The 19,330-nt window shown below is 46.7% G+C and overlaps 1 protein-coding gene across 4 annotated transcripts in view; it reads right to left on the bottom strand.

Moving 5' to 3' along the window:
- SLC66A2 (solute carrier family 66 member 2) overlaps positions 1 to 19,330 on the bottom strand; it is a 202,314-nt gene that overhangs the window by 87,815 nt on the left and 95,169 nt on the right. The window lies entirely within an intron of this gene.

Below are 19,330 nucleotides of genomic sequence, written 5' to 3'. Positions count from 1 at the left end.
TTTGTGATTTGCAATGAAACAAAAGTATGAATTTGGCATTCAATTGGATTGTCAACCACACATGGATCATGGGTAGTGAGTGGATCACATGTAAGAAGAGAAAGCTAAGGCTAGGGGAGAGAGAGGTGATGTTAATAAACTGTCTTCATCTTTGTGTGTATGGATGTATAACATGAGTGTGTTCTCTTGATTTATAATCCAGTGGTTATCAGCAGGGGCGGATTTCCGATGACGACCGGCCCGGGGATTCGCCGCCCAGGCGATACCACGTGGTCTGCCGAGCGCGGCTCTGTCACGGCCGCGCTCGGCAGACCACGTGACTAGAGCGACCGGCCCACCGAGGGATGCCCGATCCCCCAATAGGCCAATCCGCCCTGGTTATCAGCCTAATCTTTGGGACACACTGAGACAGTCAGGTTTTCAGGATATCCACAATGACTATACATGAGAAAGATCTGCAAACAATGGAAGCAGCACATCTAATCCATTCCCTATACACTCCTTTAAGTTCATACCACCCCCACTCTCTCCCTACATCTGATCCACTCCTCCTCTCTCCATGCACTTAGTACCTCCAATCTTCCCTGGACCTGAACTTCTGCCAGCAGAGTAGCATGACTTATCATTCACTTCTCTTATCCATGCACCACAGGGCCCTAATCTACAGATGACCTGAGCCATCAACCTCACACTCCCCATCTCTTGGTACCCACCCTGCTGTATCCCCACTATCAATTCATCTTTATGACAGTAGAAACTCCAAGCACATAAAAATAAAGAGAGTAACGTGAACAGCTGTGCCTTGGCCATCTGTGGCACATCTGTCACAGAGTAATAGAACCGAGGAAGTCAAACAAGTTTAAATTTAACAATCCCTGAAGGACAACAAACAGCCTCTCTCATTACCTAAGCGCACACCAATAACCTCCAATTCTAGAAAGATACAAGAGACAAGAAAAGAACTTGAATATTCAGGAGTTATGTGAACATCTCATGATACCTAGTTTTCTATCTTTGGCACATAAATGTGTACAGTGTTATAACATTTATGTGAATTACTGTTCATGGAACAAGCTAAAAAGGGCATCAGCTGGTGATCACAAGCATTTACCATTAGCAGGGTAGCTTTAAAAATGTTTGATAGAGGTCATGTGATATGATGTGAGGAAAAGAACATGTGCCTGTGATGCTCCGAGGCCCTACATCTCTATTTGCAACTTAAAGAACATTTAAATTTAACTTTTGTGACAAAAAAGGCACAGTAACTGTTCCAAAACATTTGAGAACAGTACAGGCAGATTCGGAGATATAGCAGAGTTGCTTACCTGTGACAGGTGTTCTCCGAGGACAGCAGGATGTTAATCATCACACATGGCTAACACCATCAGATGGAGCCTGATATGAAAAACTTATGTAAAAGCTTCTAGAAACTTTGACTAAGCTCACTGAGCAAGCCCTATACCACACGACCACGCAGGATCCCTCTTCAGGTTCGTAACATAGAATTATAAAATAAAAAATTAGGAGAAACCCAACTCTGTGGGGCAGCGGGTGGGTTTCATGAGGACTAACATCCTGCTGTCCTTGAAGAGCACCTGTTACAGGTAAGCAACTCTGCTTTCTCCTAGGACAAGCAGAATGGTAGTCCTCACACATGGGTGAATACATAGCTACAGGCTGCTCCTCAATACAAAAAGGGGACCAACAGACACCCAACCACCAGTGCTGTTGGTAACAAAGGGGAAGACAGCCTGGACCCAAACAATGGGCCCTAGGTTGGGAGACTTGGGTTCTACATCTCAAACAGGTTCCAGAGGACAGAATGACCGAACCTACTGTCACATCGGCCATCCTTATTCATACAGTAATGTGATGTGAATGTGTGGTGAGATCTTCACATGGCAGCCTTGCAGATGTCCTCCATGGGAGCTGCTTGCAAATGAGCCACCGAAGTTACCATGGCTCTCACAGAATGAGCCTAGACATGTACTCCAAGATACAATCCCGCCTGGGCATAACAGAAGGAGATGCAATCTTCTGGCCAATTGAATACTGTCTGTTTGGCAATGGCAACACCCAACCTATTCTTATCAAAAGAAAGAAAAGTTGGGTGGACTATCTATGGGCTTATATCCACTCCAGATAGAAGGCTAAGGCTCACTTGCAGTCCAAACTGTGCAGTGCTCGTTTGCCTTGATGTGAATAGGGTCTGGGAAAGAATATGGGCAGGACAATTGATTGGTTAAGATGGAAATCCATCACCATCTTAGGCAGGAACTTAGGATGCTTACGCAAGACATGCCTGACATGATAAAACTTAATGTAAGGTGGATAAATCACTAACCCTCCGCGCTGAAGTGACCGCCACCAAAAATATGACTTTCCAGGTCAGGAACTTCAGGTCGCAGGTGCACAGCGGCTCAAAAGGAGCTTTCATCAGCTGAGCTAACACCATGTTGAGGTCCCAAGACACAGTGGAAGGCCTTAGGGGAGGCTTCAATTGAAGCAGGATCTGCATGAAACGTACAACTATAGGCTGTGCAGAGATGAGAATACCATCTACACCGTGGTGGTACCCACCAAATGCACTAAGATGAACTCTGATGAAGTTAGTTTTTAAGTCAGCCTCCAAAAGGTGTAGAAAGTAATCAAGCAGCTTTTGTGTAGGGCAGAATGGATCTAGGGTCTTCTGCTCACACCACACGGAATACCTCCTCCATTTCAGTCTGTATAACTTTCTAGTGGAAGGTTTTCTAGAATCCAGGAGGATCTGAACACATCCTCAGAAAGATCAAGCGGCTGCAGGATTAACCTCTCAACATCCAGGCTGTGAGCAACAGGGCCTGGAGGTTGGGATGCCGCAGCCTACCTTGAACTTGCGTGATGAGATCTGGGGAAGTCCCCAGACTGAACAGTCTCTAGATGGTCAACTCCCATAGGATTGGAAACCAGAATTAGTTCCCCTGTCCTCGCGAAGCTTCAAGAGAGTCTTCGCATACAGAAGACCCTTGCCCCAATGAATGGCCAGGGTGTCTGAGGCTAGTTTGTCTTCTAACCTGGACAGGGAATAGAACTGAGGCACCTTCCTGTTGAAGGGGCATGTGAACAGATCTATGTTCAGGTTCCCCCAGAGGCAGAATATCTGATTCACTACCCCCTGGGGTCTGAATGCTCAATTGATGGCTCAACTCAGCCTGTCCTCCACCACATTCTCTGTCCCAGCCAGGTACATGGCCCTGAGCACCATCCCATGAGACAGAGCCCATGACCAGATATGGACCACTTCCCGACACAGGAGGTACAATCCCATGCCTCCCTGCTTGTTGACATACTACATAACTTGGTTGACGGTCTGTATCAGGACAACTTTGTTGGATAGCTGATCTCTGAAAACCCATAGCGTGTATCTGATTGCCTGGAGCTACAGGAAGTTGATTTGACAAGAATATTCCTGAGCGGACCGCAAACCCCGGGTGCCGAGTCTATCCACATCAGCTCCCCACCTCAAGGTGGATGCATCCATGGTAAACACAATTTAAATTGGGAGACTCCAAAAGGAAATCCGCCATTCAAAATTGGAAAGTACCCGCCACCAGGTCAAGGAGTCCCAGAGAATTGGGGTGACTCGGATGCAATCCTGGAGGCTCTGCGTGGTTTGGCACCATTGTGACCTCAGGGTCCACTGGACTCTACGCATGTGCAAGCATGCCAAAGGAGTGACATGGATGGTTGCGGCCATGTTGCCCAACAGCCTCAACATGTGCCAGGCTGATACCTGCCGGCTCTGTCGAACATCTGCCACAGTGGTCACCAAGGCAACAGTTCTCTGGCATGGCAGAAAAGCCTTAGCCTGAGCTGTTTCTAACAGGGCTCCAATGAAGTCCAATTGAGGTAATGGACTTAGATGAGACTTTGGGTAGTTGAGAATAAAACCTAGAGACTCCAACACCCGAATAGTCAAGCGCATGCACCTGGTGGCCTTGCCTGAGTCATGCTCTTGACCAGCGAATCTTCCAGATATGGGAAAACATGCACTCCTAGCCTGCAGAGGTGTGGCTCCACCATGGCCAGGCATTTTATGAAGATCTGTGGGGCAGACTCGAGCCTGAATGGCAAAACATGGTACTGGAAGTGCTGTGTCCATACCACAAATCTGAGATACTTCCTGTGACTGGAGAAGATATCGATATGGGTGCATTCATCCTTTAGGCTGAGGGAGCATAGCCAGTCCCCTTTTTGTAAAAGGGGGATCAAGGTCCCAGGGAAACCATTTTGAACTTCTTTTTAGAAACTTGCTCAATGCCCTCAGGTTTAGTATGGGACGGAATCCTCCTGTTGTCTATGAAATCAGGAAATACCTGGGATAGAATCCCCGCCCTCTTTGCCCTGGTGGTATGGGCTCAACTGCTCTGGCCATTAAGAGGAAGGAGAGCTCTGCCTGTACTACCTCCTGATGCGCTACTAGCCCCCAATATGGGCACAGATGGCAATTTGGTGGGACACCCAATAGATTTAATTGGTACTCCGGTGGACGATGTACAAAATTCACTGGTCCAAGGTTACACTGGGCCACTGGTTCGCAAAGAACCACAGTCTGCCCTTGCCTGGATGGTCCATTGTCCCGGTTAAGGGCAACTGGCTTATGCTCCTTATGGCCCAGTAAAAACCCTGTTCCTAGAGTTGACTAAGGAGCTGGCTGGGGCGTGGGAACTTTCTGCGGCTTGGGATGGCTGAAAAAGCTATGTTGGTAGATAGGATCGAGGAGCCAGAGGATAGTACTTCCTTTGGTGAAAGAAAGATTTCCTTGGCCCTGGCCTCCTGGAAGAGGAGAACGGGCCCAGAGTACTGGTGGAGAGTTGCTGGAGGGTTTCATGATGGTCCTGGAGTTGGGCAACAGCATCCCCCACCCTATCTCCGAGGAGATTCTCTCCAGTACATGGCACGTCAATGAGTCGTTCCTGTACCTCTGTTTGGAGATCCGAGGCCCACAGCCATGCCATTCTGTGGGTGCCAATTCCCACTGCAGAGACCCTCAATGCCATTTCAAAAACATTGTAGGTTGCACAGACCTCGGGTCTCCCGCATTCCAGACCCTTGTGGACCAGTGATATGAGGGTATTTTGCTGCTGCTGAGGTGTTGCGACTGTCGCTGTCAGACGTCTCCACTCCGCCCACCTTACCTCTTTTGCGACTCCCTCTTTGGTTGATGGAAGTTTGGCTGCCGCGGCGTCATCTTGCCGTTCTCCTCCAGCGTCCCCGGACCGGCTAGACGCTGCCTTCCGCCATGTTCTCCTGAAGCTCAAGGGCGGGCGCGCGCACGGCCCCGACTCAAAGTACCAGCTGTGGCGCGAACCTCAGGGGCGTCCCCCTGAGATGATGTCATCCTCACCGGATACTTAAGATCTGTCGTTTTGCTAGCTATTCGAGTTAGCAAAGGTTTATGAAGGTTTTCCTAGCTTCCTCCAGGTATTGCTGCGGATGGGATTCGCTCTCCGCATACCTTGCTACTCTGCTTCCTCGGACTTTACCAGGGGTACCCTCGGGGGCCTCACTCTCTCTTGCTTTTCAGGTCGCAGTCTGGAACCGGTACTCGCTCCTCGAGGGCCCACGTTCCCGGACCTGCTACTGAATACAACTTCTGCCAGGAAGTCACCGCTGCCTACAACACCAGTGAGTTACCATCTCTCTCTCAGAGCTTTCCCTGGAACCAGGTACTCACTCCTCGAGGGCCTACTTCATTCAAGCCCCTGGGCTGCTTCAAGAGACTATTGTGTGAATGTTACCATCAAGGTTCTGTTCCTGAACTCTGCATACTCTGCCTACTCACTATATTCAGTTTCTCTACAGCTCAGCCATCCTGGGATCGCTGTTCCAGTGCCTGAGGGACTACAGCCCAGCCGGGCTCTTCCAGCTCACTACTGCCACCTCTGGTGGTTCACTATACAGTTTAATAAAAGATCTAGTGTGTGTCTGTCTCCCAACTCTGAGCCTGACCGGTGGCCCCTCTCGGGATCTTCCTCCGTGGGCGTGGTCATCTGCCACCGGCCCAAGGATCCACCCACAATTATCACAAATAATAACATGAGGGAGCTGTTCAGCCATCTCTTGCACTTGCTTCCAGATGTCCCATGAGTATTAGCTCATGTAAAGCTAGTAGGCAGAGATACGGGCAATAAGCATGATGCCTTGGAACACCTTCCTCCCAAGAGTATCCATCACTCTATTGTCCGTCCCTGGGGGTGCCGAGGAATGGGTTCAAGAGCACTTGGCCCTCTTGAGGGCAGATTCGACCACCACCAACTGGTGGGGCAGCTGACACTTATCGAATCCGGCAGCTTTCTGGAAGAGTTAAAGCCCGTCCGCCTTCTTATTAACGAGAGCCACTGTGAGGGGGTATTCCCAAATCCTCAGCAGCAACTCCTTAAGGATCTCATGTACCAGGACCACCACGATCTCCTTAGGAGTCTCCACAAACTGGATTATCTCAAGCACTTTGTGCCTGGCATCCTCATCTGTCACAAGCTGGAATGGGATGGCCTCCACCATCAACCTCACAAAACCTGCAAAGGTTAAGTCCTCAGGCAGAGACTTCCTTTGCTCATCTGGAGGAGAAGGGTCTGATGAGAGATCATCCGAATCCTCGGAGGAGGAATCCATCTGATCATCCACTCCAGAGGTCATAGGGACCCTCTTCCTCACTATATACCACAGGGAATGGGGCCCTAGGTGCTCGGCCTATGTCCAGAGGTGCAGGCACTGATGTAACTGGATGGGGGATTATAGGCCTCGGTATAGCTTCCTTCTTGGAGGGACTAGGGACGACCACCATATCAGTAGGGGGAGCCCTAGGTGGTGCGTCCCGAGAACTGACACCAGCTGGATCTGTAACATGCCAATTAGCACATTGAGCTTCTCCAGAAGCAGTACGAGGATGGGTGGTACCGGCTCTGGTGCAGTCAGTGCCACAGGACTGAAGCCCTGCAGTGCCTGCTCCACCGCCAGCTGGACTCGATTCTTCAGTTCCTCCTCAAACATTGCTGATGCCAACACTGACTGGGAGGAAGGAGGGGTGGCCAGATCTTTCTCAAACCCATGAGGGGGAGAGGCGACTGGCAACAGGACCAGTGGAGACAGTCACAGACCCTGGGCATCGATGGAGAGTGGAAACTCCTTGCCACGGGGTCACTTTGGGGGGCATTGCAACAAAAGCTGGTGCACCCCTATGCCCAACACCATGCATCGACTGCTGCCAAGCACTTCTTAGGTTTCTCTCAATGCTTGGCCCGATCCTTCCCTGGTGCCAAGATCGAGGACGATAAACCCAGAGTCCTCAGTCTGGAGGAGACTGACAACGGTTGGTCTGTGGCACCCCTATCCACCAGTGACCTCAACGGAACAGATACTTCTGCCGATGTCAATGGTAAGGGGTCCATCGGTGCGGCTCCAGGGTCCTTTGATGCTGATGGCTCAGAATTCTTAGACCCAAATTGCTGATCCATCTTGCCAAGTCGAAGGCAACATCCGTTCGGGGTCATCTGGGTGCACAAGTGGCAGCCCCGGATGTCATGCGATGCCCCCAGGCAGAAGATGCAAACTTTATGAGGATCAGTGATCGACATGGTCCTCTGGCACTTGAGGTATCAGTGAAAGCTCGACATGGCCATGATGGGGTGAAACAAAAGGGTATAACAGAACAATGGCGGCAGGCACCAAGGCACTACCACTAAGGGGGAAAACGACAGAGAAAAGAAACTTACCCGAAATGCAAAAAACCCTGATTGGGGACATTATGGGGAGGCACTGAGAGGGACCCACTCACATATCGAAGAAAAGGATTGCGAAAAAACGTAACACAAAGTTTTCCAGAATGCAAAAAGCCAAGTTTTTAGAGCTCAATCAAACAGAGAGGCTCACAGCTCCGGGGGAAAAAAGAGACTGAAGAGGGAACCTGCATGGACGCATGATGTAGAGCATGCTGTGCATGCTCAGTATGCCTAGTCAGAAATTCTAGAAACTTTGACATAGGTTTTCCGTATCATGATCTGATGATGTCACCCATGTGTGAGGACTACCCTCCTGCTTGTCCTCAGAGAATTTTAAGGATGGCGATGGCAGTGACCTTGCAGTATAAAGATAAGATGAGAGGGAAAGCTGCTGATGGGAAAATGGCGGGCACCATGAGCGATCCCTCCTCGCCTAAAACAAAAGACCCGATGAGGAGTGAGATGGTGGTGGTGGTAGTCTCTACATTAGAAGATAAGTTTGAGAAGATTTATGCTAAATTTTAAGACTTACACTCACTCATATCTGATGCAGTTAAGTTGGTCCAGGAAGAAGAGACGTGGGTTTCAGGAACATAAGATTGGATAGCCACCTTGGAAACTGAATTACCGAATTTAAAAGCAAGTCGGGATCAGCATGCTACTAAACTTGAAGATCTAGAAATACTCTTCGGTTCATTGGGCTTCCAGAATCGATATCAGATGGAAATCTGGAAAAAGTCTTGGAGGGGGGGCCTCTGTGTGTTCTGCAACTGAGCTCCCATCATGGTGAATTTCGAATCGAGCAAACGCACAGGCTAGGGGCAAAACAGCCTCACCATAATAGGCTGTGGCTGGTGATGGCAACGTTTTTAAAATTTGCACAGAAGGCAGAAATTAGTCAAGTCTACTGCGGAAACCAAAATTTACTATATCAAGGAGCGCCAATTCTTATCTTTAAGATTTCTTGGCAACTGTAGCAGCTCAATGAAAGAACTTTGCTTATGTTTGTGCCAAGCTAGCAGAGAGACACATAATTTTTACATTGCAATTCCCAGCGAAACTTCGCAGAATGCATGAGAATCAAGTCGCTTTTTTTGAAATAACGGAGAAGATAGGAATTTCTTCAGATCTTACAGCTCCAAGATCAGTTAAAGAGGGCAGCAGCTCTCTTGGTGGCAAGCAAAGCTAGACTGAGTAATTGTGATTGCAAGTTCTATTTTCAAATTTGTTGAATAGCTGTTAATGTGTTTACTAGAGGGACTTGGCTTGTGCTTTTCATCAACGTGCTGTTCTCTCATAGTGTCTACAATACTGCAAACAGATTTTTTTTCATGAACTTTATTTTTACTTCTACCAACACCCATTGGGCCTTGAAGAATCGCTGGTTTTTGCTCTAAGTCACGGGCAAAGGCAATCGCAGCAATTTACCTTACAGTGGGGGTAAGGATAGATAGAACAGTATCGACAGTGCATCAATTTAATAAGTTTGTGGAACAGTGCTATTGTGTTTGCTTGGAAGCTGCTCTTCCCATTAATATGTCACCCTTTCTGCTTATTTACATGACCTTGAAGGTGTTGTGTCTGCATGAAGACTTTTTATGTTTACCCCAACTGACATTAGGCTTCCAAGAGCTCTAGCATGGAATAGGAGAAAAGAGTGCAAGATAAGGAACATGTAAAAGAGCAACAAAAGGCAGAGAGAGGACCTATCTTGAAACTTTGAATTACTTAACACGTGGTTAATGCAAGAAATACTATTTTTTTAAAAAGCTGAGATGTGTGACAACAATGATGTGAGAAAAGTGAGATAAAATGTATTGTTGTTACAAATTCTAGTATTCTGCTTTGGGATAATTACCAAGGTTCAATATTGCAATTGCTACTCATTTGGAAAGTACATATATTTTATTTAGAAGAAGAGGAGATGGGGGGAGTGGGATCCCACATGTCAGGAGTGACTGATATGCCTCCAGAGAGGAGATACTCAGTTGAGGATTGTTTATAATTCTAAACTTGGTTAGGAATGGTTGGAAAGGAGGAAGGAAGGAGGGAGGGTGGGACAAGGGAGGGGAGGCAAGAGGGTGGGAGGGTGGTTTGGGAGGGAAGCAACTGGAAAACAGTGTAAAACTTTATGTAACTGGAAGACTGAAAATGAACGGAATAACAATTGGGTAAGAACCAACCAGAGCTCCTTGATGGTAGGGATGGGAAAAGGCCAGGACCTAGGCTGAAGGTCCGGATCTTAAAACATGTCAGGGTGACAATAATTATTTTTAAGCACACGTATCAAGCAATAAGATGAGCAGTCATACAATCAGGTGTTCCACTTGGAACTTCTCAGGCATAGGATCGTAGTGAAGATAGAAATTTTTGCAGGCTTTGCAGAGGCAAAAAATCCACACAACATTATTGCAAGAGACACACCTGGATAAGGCCAAGCACCAGAAATTGCAGAAACGGTGAGTCGGGGATGTTTTCTCATCACAATCTGGTACTAGAAAGGCAGGGATGGATATTTTGATTGGAAAGAATGTTCTGTTTCAAGTCTCCACGGTGATGGAAGATCCAGAGGGCAGATATTTAATAGTGGAGGGTAAGCTCTATTGTAAATCCTTAGAGATTTGTAATGTGTTCACCACCAGTGTCTATGACCATAGGTTTTTTGTTAAACTGCTTCAATTTCTGGCAACTTATATACAATCACTGTGTGATGATTGTGAGCCCTTGTGCTGTGGTGTGGTTAACGCAGCCTAGAAGGTGAACCTACAAGGCTCACACCGCCAGCTGGAAAACACGCCCTGGTCTGCTCCAAGCTGGAGCTTCGCCTATACCAGCCCCTTCCCTGCAGGTTGAGCTCTTGGATTCTGGGGGCTGGCAGGACTTAGGAGGGTCCCGAGGGCATCCAAAGTGTGAATCCAGAAATGGGCTAAGGTCAGGGCTGGCAGCAATCAGAGAGGGTACCGGATCCAGGCCAAGGGTCAGGGCTGGCAACAGGCAAGCTGTAGTCAGTGTCCAAGCAGAAATCAGGTCCAGGCGGCAGGCAAGAGAATGGTCAAGGTCCATAGCAGAGGTCAGATCCAGGCGGCAGGCAAGAGAATGGTCAGATCCAGGCAGTAAGGACGAGGCAAGACGGGAGCAAAGGATGATGGGAACACAATTAGCAACACACACTGTTAGGAGCAGGAGGACCTGTTGCTGAGGCAATAGCTGGAAGCTATTTAAATCCCAGCTGCGCTGTCATCAAAGGGTACTACTAACATTGTTTCTGCCATGGGGCCTATATCACACATGCACACTTGGGAAGCACCAGTCTAGGAGCAATGGTGGTGCCAGAGGGGCAGAATAGACATGAGTGTGGGTGGCATTCAGGCTAGTCCTGCAGCCGGACAAATGTGACACACTCAGGGAGGGAGAGGGTTGGGGGGAGTTACCGGAAGAGAGGTTTATTGTAACTGGTGGAGTATTTGCCAAAACTGATTCTTGAAGTTGAAAATGTGTTTATTTGATATGGTGGCATGTAGGAACACCGCCTCACCTTAGGTCATCAAATTATGTATGTAAGGGTTACTTTTTAAAACTCAATGAAAAGTAATTGAACATAAAAATGTTTGATCATATCATATCGCAACACACTGAGCTCCCATACATTAACAAAGGCACTGAACGGACCTGATCTGTTGCCCTATAGTAACTGGAATAAAAAAAAATGATTCTAAATACCAGCTGCATCAGAGGCACTACACTATCTTTGTCAGATATTTGAATGTAGTTGCTGGCCCAGTATGGTATGGTAATTTATTTTTGATAAACCGATTTTAGTAATCATATCAAAATGGTGTACAATAAAAATTTAAAAGAAAATTCAATATAATGAGCAAATATGCCAAACAAATGTACAAATTTACAAAAATTAACAAAGTAATACAATATAGCAAAACCAAAATACAAAAAATAAAAGCACATTAAAACACTCACATTAAGATCAATATAGATAATAAGAAATAAAACCAAACAACAATATCAAATTCCTGAAGTCTCAGAAATGTTTCAGCAATAAATATAGTAAAAAAAACAAACAGAAACTGCCAAAAAAAACTTAAAAAGGTCATAGTTTAATAAAAACTTCTAGAAAAAAACTAGGTTTTAACCAATTTGCTGAATTTCAAATAATTACCTTCCAATCGAGTATCAAGAGGCAATTAATTCCAGAGCACAGGTGCCTAATATTGAAATACAGACTGTCGAGTACCCTCTAGATAAATTTCCTTCGGAGGGGGCAACATAAGAAGACTTTTTTGAGATGATCTCAAACATCAAGATGGTTGGTAGGGAATCAACAAATTGAACAAGTATTCAGGAAGTCCCCTGGAAAGTGCATTATGGGTCAAGCAGTGCACTTTGAACAAGTTCTACAGCGTACCGGTAACCAATGTAGGCCTTTGAGAACAGGGGACATATGATCATTTATTTATTTAGGCATTTTATATACCACCGTTCCAAAATAAGATCACAATAGTTTACAAAGTCAGCGTTCAGATTCCGGGTCAACATTCCCATTCTGGATCAACATTCATATTCTAGGTCAATACAACTTCAATTACATATTCCAGATCATATTCATATATATACTTTGGTTGTAAGTTATCTGTAAACCGGCACAATGTGCAAACGGCTGTCGGTATATAAAATTAAATAAAATTAAAAATAAATAAATAAATACATAATCAAGTTCATCACAATGACAAATACATACTCTAGGTCAACACCTCAGCATCAAATACAAGTTAGCTAGGGTGCTCTGATGGATTGTAACCTATAATTTACATTTCATTATCCTTCATGTTATACTCAGTGGGCCAGATTTTCGTATTTACTCGCAGGCGTAGATTTGTGCGCGCAACCCGGCGCGCACAAATCTACGCCCGATTTTATAACATGGGAATGCAGCCGCGTGCAAGTTATAAAATCTGGGGTTGGCGCGAGCAAGGGGGTGCACACTTGTGCACACCGAGCCCTAGGGGAGCCCCGATGGCTTTCCCCATCTCCTCCAAGGCCGTTCCGAAATCGGAGCGGCCTTGGAGGGAAATTTCCTTCTGCCCCCCCACCTTCCCCTCCCTTCCCCTATCTAACCCGCCCCCCCAGCCCTACCTAAATCCCCCCACCTTTATTTTTTTTTATTTACGCCTGCCTCTGGACAGGCGTAGTTTGTGCGTACCGGCCAAGTGCCGGCACGCGATCTCCCGGCATAGCCACTGTGCCAGAGGCCTTGGTCCCGCCCCGCCCCCGGACCACCCTGCCCCGCCCACTCCCTGCCCCTTTTTTCAAACCCCGGGACATGCGCGCGTCACCGGGCCTATGCAAAATAGGCTCGGCGCGCGCAGGAGCGGGTTTAAAAGGGTTAGGCATGTATATTACGCGCCTAACCCTTTTAAAATCCGCCCCAGTATGTTATCTTGTTACACTTTACATCGTTCAATACTTATTGCTCGATCTACTAACATAAGCTAAGGTTAAAGACACTGATGTTATTGTTATCGGCATATTGGTATTTTACATTAGATCGTATACTTTCCTAAAGAGCCATGTTTTCAGTTCCCGTTTGAAACTCTTTCTTTCTTTATCTGACGTAGTGATTCTGGAAGACAATTCCACAACCCGGGGCCCGCTATGGAAAACATTCGGTCTCTGATCGTATTTCAATAAACCCTTAATGATCCTGGCTGACGTGTTCTGAAGCAATTGTAATCTTTTTAATTTGAATTCAGTGATTCCCAAATACAAAGAATTACAGTAATCAATTTTATAATGTCCTAATGCACAAGATAACATAGTCAAATCGGATACCGACAAATAAGATTTTAATTGGTGAATCATTTGGGGGACTGAAAAAAAACGACTTAGAGAGTACGCAAACCTGTTTATTCATAGATAAAGTATGATACAAATGTATTCCAAAAAATCTTAATATCCTCCATCAAAGGAATACTACAATTATTCATAGAGGGAGACTACTTAATGTTTGACTTACAACCACCAAATCAAATGGCCTCAGATTTTTGTGTGTTTACTGTTAGTTTCTGTGTACTCAGCCAGTCAGCGATCTTGTTCAAGCAGTCATTAAACCCAGTCATAGCCAAAACTGAATCAGAGTTCAAAGAAGCAACAACTTGAATGACATCTGCATAAACATAATAGCTGTAGCCCTGCTCATGAATAATTTTGGGAAGGGGAGCCAAAAAGAGGCTAAAAAGAAGAAGGATAGGATAGACCCTTGTGGAACACCACTATTCACATTCTTTAAAGCTGAGCTTTCATCACCCCATTTGACCCTTACTGATTGAAACCATTGCCAAACAGTACCTGATGTTCCCAGTTCAAACAAATGGGATAACAGAAGAAGATCGACTGTATCAAACGCTGCACTAATGCCAATAGATACCACTATCACATCTTTTCCCTTATCGATATTTACCATGATTTTGTTCAAAGGTGCCAGAAGAGAAATTTCGGTACTAAAAGTTTGACAAAAACCTATGGGGTAGATTTTCAGACAAGCGCGAACAGCCTACTTTTGTTTGCGCTCCAGGCGCAAACAAAAGTACGCTGGATTTTAGTAGATACGCGCGTAGTCGCGCGTATCGGCTAAAATCCTGGATCGGCGCGCGCAAGGCTATCGATTTTGTATAGCCTGCGCGCGCCGAGCCGCGCTGCCTTCCCCCGTTCCCTCCAAGGCCGCTCCGAAATCGGAGCGGCCTCGGAGGGAACTTTCCTTTGCCCTCCCCTCACCTTACCCTCCCTTCCCCTACCTAACCCACCCACCCGGCCCTGTCTACACCCCCCCCTTACCTTTGTCGGGGGATTTACGCCTCCCGGAGGGAGACGTAAATCCCCGCGCGCCAGCGGGCCTGCTGCGCGCCGGGCCGCGACCTGGGGGCGGGTACGGAGGGCGCGGCCACGCCCCCGGGCCGTAGCCACGCCCCGTACCCGCCCCCAAAACGCTGCCGGCACGCCCCCGGAACGCCGCGACGACCGGGCCCGCCCCCGACACGCCCCCGACACGCCCCCCTCCGAGAACCCCGGGACTTACGCGAGTCCCGGGGCTCTGCGCGCGCCGGGAGGCCTATGTAAAATAGGCTTCCCGGCGCGCAGGGCCCTGCTCGCGTAAATCCGCCCGGTTTTGGGCGGATTTACGCGAGCAAGGCTCTGAAAATCCGCCCCTGATTGTTTTGCATGCAGCACATTAACTTTATTTCCAAAATCACTAAGTTGAGTGAAAACAACTTTTTCTATTACCTACATTACAAATGGGATGTTAAGAGACAGGATGATAATGCTTAGGGATCATGAGCATCCAAAATATTTTATTCTAGAAATGGAGACACTGATAAAAGTTTTAATATAGCTGGAATTTGGCCACTGATTAAGATAGAATTTATCAAAGGCATTAGATATTTAGCTAATCCCAATTCTTTATCTTTGATAAAAAAAAAAAACAAGGGCAAAGGATCAAGATCAGAAGTAGAATTCTTTAAAGATGTCAAATTCTTTTCCATACCCAATAGTACCATTGGATTAAAACTTTTCCAGACAGTTCAATCCATAGGCTAATCCTCAAAGCACACCATGAAATCATTACTAATTGAGTCTAACAACATGATTTAATCCTCTGAACTATGAGAAATTGGAAAGAAGTCTTGTATTTTCTGATTCTTCTGCCGAAAAAAATTTGCCAATTTTTCAGCAAACAAAGATGGAACTACAGAAGAACCAGATGTGAACAACCCCGACATTTGGCAGACAACAGAAAAAAGTTGTTTAGATTTAATTTCAGTCAGTTTAATTGTAATGTAATCCCTTTTCACTATTTTGACTGTTGCTCCTTGTGACCTTGGGCAAGTCATTTTACCCTCCATTACATCAGGTACAAACTTAGGCCTGGATTCTCTAAGGTTTGCGACCTTAGAGAATCCGGCAGTAACAGGGGGCGAAGCGGGCGGCGGTCCTGCGATAGCCGGCAGCGATCGCACCTCCGCGGTGCGATCGCTGCCGGCTTTTGCACCGAATAACTTCACTGCGATCGCTGCCAGCAAGCGCAGGACCATAAATGGTGTAGTTATTAGACAAGAAACTGGCGGCGATAAGGAATCTTACCTTTCGCTGCCAGCGATGTGTCCGCATCGGCCCCCGGTGCCGCCCCGACTCCTCCCCTAGCTAGCTATCGCATGCGAAAAGTCCCTTTTCGCGTGTGATAGCGTTAGAGAATGACCCCCTTAGATTGTAAGCCCTCTGGGATAGGGAAATACCTACAGTACCTGAATGTAATCCGCTTTGAAGCGCTGAAAAAAGTGCGAAAAAGCGAAATATAAAAATCTAATATAAATAAATATATCAATTGCAGCTTTACAGATAATCACATTTCCTGAGGGCTTCTCCTTACACCACTGTCTTTCACAGTGGCAGACCTGCCTTTTCAAAATCAAAAGGCCACCATGGAACCAAACCATTAGAAGATTTTGAGCATCTCAATTTCTTAAGCGGGGCAACCTCCTCCAGAGATTTACTTAAAATAGAATTCCAGGTCACCACTTGCTGATCCAAGGTCGTATCAGCAAAGACAGCTGGAAACTGTTGAACATTCTCAAGCAACGCTGACTTGCAAGTTATGGCATGATCTAACTACTGGATGCTCTTTCATAGCCTTAAATTATTTACAGAAAACAAAAGAAGAGCGTGATCAGTCCATGATCTGGCTCTCTCACAAAACGTATTTGTGGGAGGGCCAGAAAACTGAATCTCCCCTAAAATAAAACCAGGTCCAGAGTGTGCCCTTTTTTTGTGTGTAGGGCCAATGACATGTTGAATAAAATTAAGATCAGACATCATTTGTAGAAACTCCACATCTTCCAGATTGCTAGGTTTGTCTGCATGTACATTAAAGTCTTCTACGGAGTCAAAATTAGAAGCGCACTCTGCCAAGCGTTCCAAAGTTTCAGGCAGAGGAAGTCTTGATTTGTCAGGAGGATTATACACCACCAGAATCCAAAAAGGAAAGTCTAACTCAACTTTTACCATTTTAAGGGTCTAAATTCAATCTGACTAGTTTTAAAAAAAAAAAGGAAAACATCAGAGCTACAACCACCACCCTGTCTACCTACCCTATTCTTAGCATAAAAAGAATAATATTTGGGACAAGCTGCCTGAAGGGAAAAATGTTCACTGTCACATGCAACCAGGTGTTATAAAGGGCCAAAAAATGCATTTTATGCTCAACAATTACGTGAGACACTAAAGATGACAGAATTTAAGGAAAAAACATTTAACAGACCACAACTAATTTCCACAAACGTTTTGCACTTTGAACTCTATAAACGATCACAAAAGGGAAACAACAAAAGTAGGTACTCAGTGAGATCTTCAAGATTTAAAGCTCCTAGAATCTCACCTAATAAGAACAGGGATGGAACCCATAAACAAGTTTTTGGTTTTTATTTTTTTTTACAAATTTCAAACCTCGCATTAAGTGACAAACAGTAACACCACTGGCACACAAAGGGTCACATTAAAGGACAGGCCTTCAGGTGTGGATCTTTAGCGGCGGCCCGCCTACAGGCCTTCCCCTTTTCAGGAAACCCGTTGATGTTGTAGGAGGATTGCTGACGTCGGGAGGAGGATTTCAAAGCAGGGGGTGGAACCAGCCGGCGAGCCCCACAAGTCGCGGTCAGCCAGAAGCAGATAAAGTGCAAGGGTGGAATCCAGAAGTAAGACAGGCAAACCCCACTGTCTTTCCTTCATAGGAGCAGGTAATTGTTGTGTCCATTGGTTCCTGATGCCCTCTCTCCACTCTCATCACCTCTTTGGCTGCTGAGGTCCTCCAGCGTTCCCGGACCGGCTCCATGCTGCAAACCGCCATGTTTCCTGGAGGTCTAGGGGCGCGTGCGCAGCGCGGCCCCGACTAAAGTACCGGCGATGGCGCGAACCTCGGGGCGTCCCCCGAAGATGACGTCACCTGCAACGGATATTTAAGGTCTTAGAATTTGCTAACACATCGAGTTAGCAAGGGGTTTTGCTACCTAAGCTACTCTGCCTCCTTGGACTAACTCGGGGTACTCGCTCCTCGGGGGCCTCGCTCTCTCTCTTACTTTGTAGATTGCAGTCTGGAACCGGTACTCGCTTCTTGAGGGCCCTTGTTTCCGGACTTCTTCGAATTCACTTCTGCCTGGAAGTCAGCACTGCCTACTACATCTGTGAGTTACCATCGCTCTCTCAGAGCTTTCCCTGGAACCAGGTACTCGCTCCTCGAGGGCCTACTTCATTCCAGCTCCTGGGCTTCTATGAGTCATTGTGTGAGTGTTACCATCAGGTTCAGTACATGAACTCTGCTTACCCTGCCTACCCCCTTATTTCAGTTTCTCTACAGCTCAGCCTCCAGGGATCGCTCTTCCAGCTTCTGAGGGACCACAGCCCAGCCGGGCATTCCAGCTCACTACTGCCACCTCTGGTGGTTCAGTATACTGTCTAATAAAAGAACTAGTGTGTGTCTGTCTCCATACTCTGAGCCTGACCGGTGGTCCCTCTCGGGATCTTCCCCCGGGGGCGTGGTCATCTGCCACCAGTCCAAGGATCCACCCACAACTCTCCTAAATAACAACAGATTGCTAACTCCTATCTGATTGCTCCTCCCATCAGATAGCGGTTTCATTACAGTAATCTAATGAGAGGGGCTTTGCAGTTCCCCTTTCAGGAAGCCAGTCTGCATCAGAGGAGGATCACCGTAAAGGCACAGCCTGCTTTCAACTCCAGTTCTGATGCTCAGAAATCATCAACATGGCCAGACATTCTCACCATAGGGGTTCTAACCCGGTAATTGAGGAAAGTTCAAGATTTGACCTTTCCATCAGAGAGAGATCCATCGATGCTGTCTTGGAAGGAGATCAGGAGTAAGACATTTGTGACATCTGGAGGCCCCCTTCCACTGAAATCTTCACCAGCACCTGCATGCAATCCGCTTTGAAGTATTTTCTCATCCAGTTGCTGCATGTGAAATTGCTGGTCCTTCAGCACGTGATGCTTTATTTGTCTGTAATTATTTGTGCAGATAGTGGTTGTAGAACATCAGGTTCAGGGGTCTAAGTTCAATTTGACTAGTGATCTTCAGCTGACAGTGGCTTAGTATCACAGCTGTGAACTGCCATGCAGAGGAACTGGGTTTGGTTCCCAGTTCAGGGCTTCTGCTCCCAAGCCAGATGGAGATGCTGTAAACGCGGCATTCCCAGGAATGAAGTCTCAATCATTGTGCAGTATCATCTAGTGGTAAGATTTAGGGCCCATGAGGGCAGGGTTCTGGATGAATGGAACCCTGGTGCAGGAGGATTTGTTGCTGCCAAAACTGGGCTAGGTAAACTGGAAGAAGATATAAAACACGAGGAAAAAGAAAATCCCTGGATGTTTGCAAAGAAAGGCTCATGGCGCCGGATTCCCGGCTCTGGTTCCAATTGAGCTGGCAAAACCAAAAAGGCTTGAGGAAACTGTTACTTAAATGGAACTGGATAAACTGCTCAAATGTCAGT

This window comes from Rhinatrema bivittatum, chromosome 2 (genome assembly GCF_901001135.1).
Source record: "Rhinatrema bivittatum chromosome 2, aRhiBiv1.1, whole genome shotgun sequence".
NCBI lineage: Eukaryota > Metazoa > Chordata > Amphibia > Gymnophiona > Rhinatrematidae > Rhinatrema > Rhinatrema bivittatum.
Note: the sequence above shows the minus strand (reverse complement) of the source record. Positions and strands in the feature narration are given on the sequence as shown.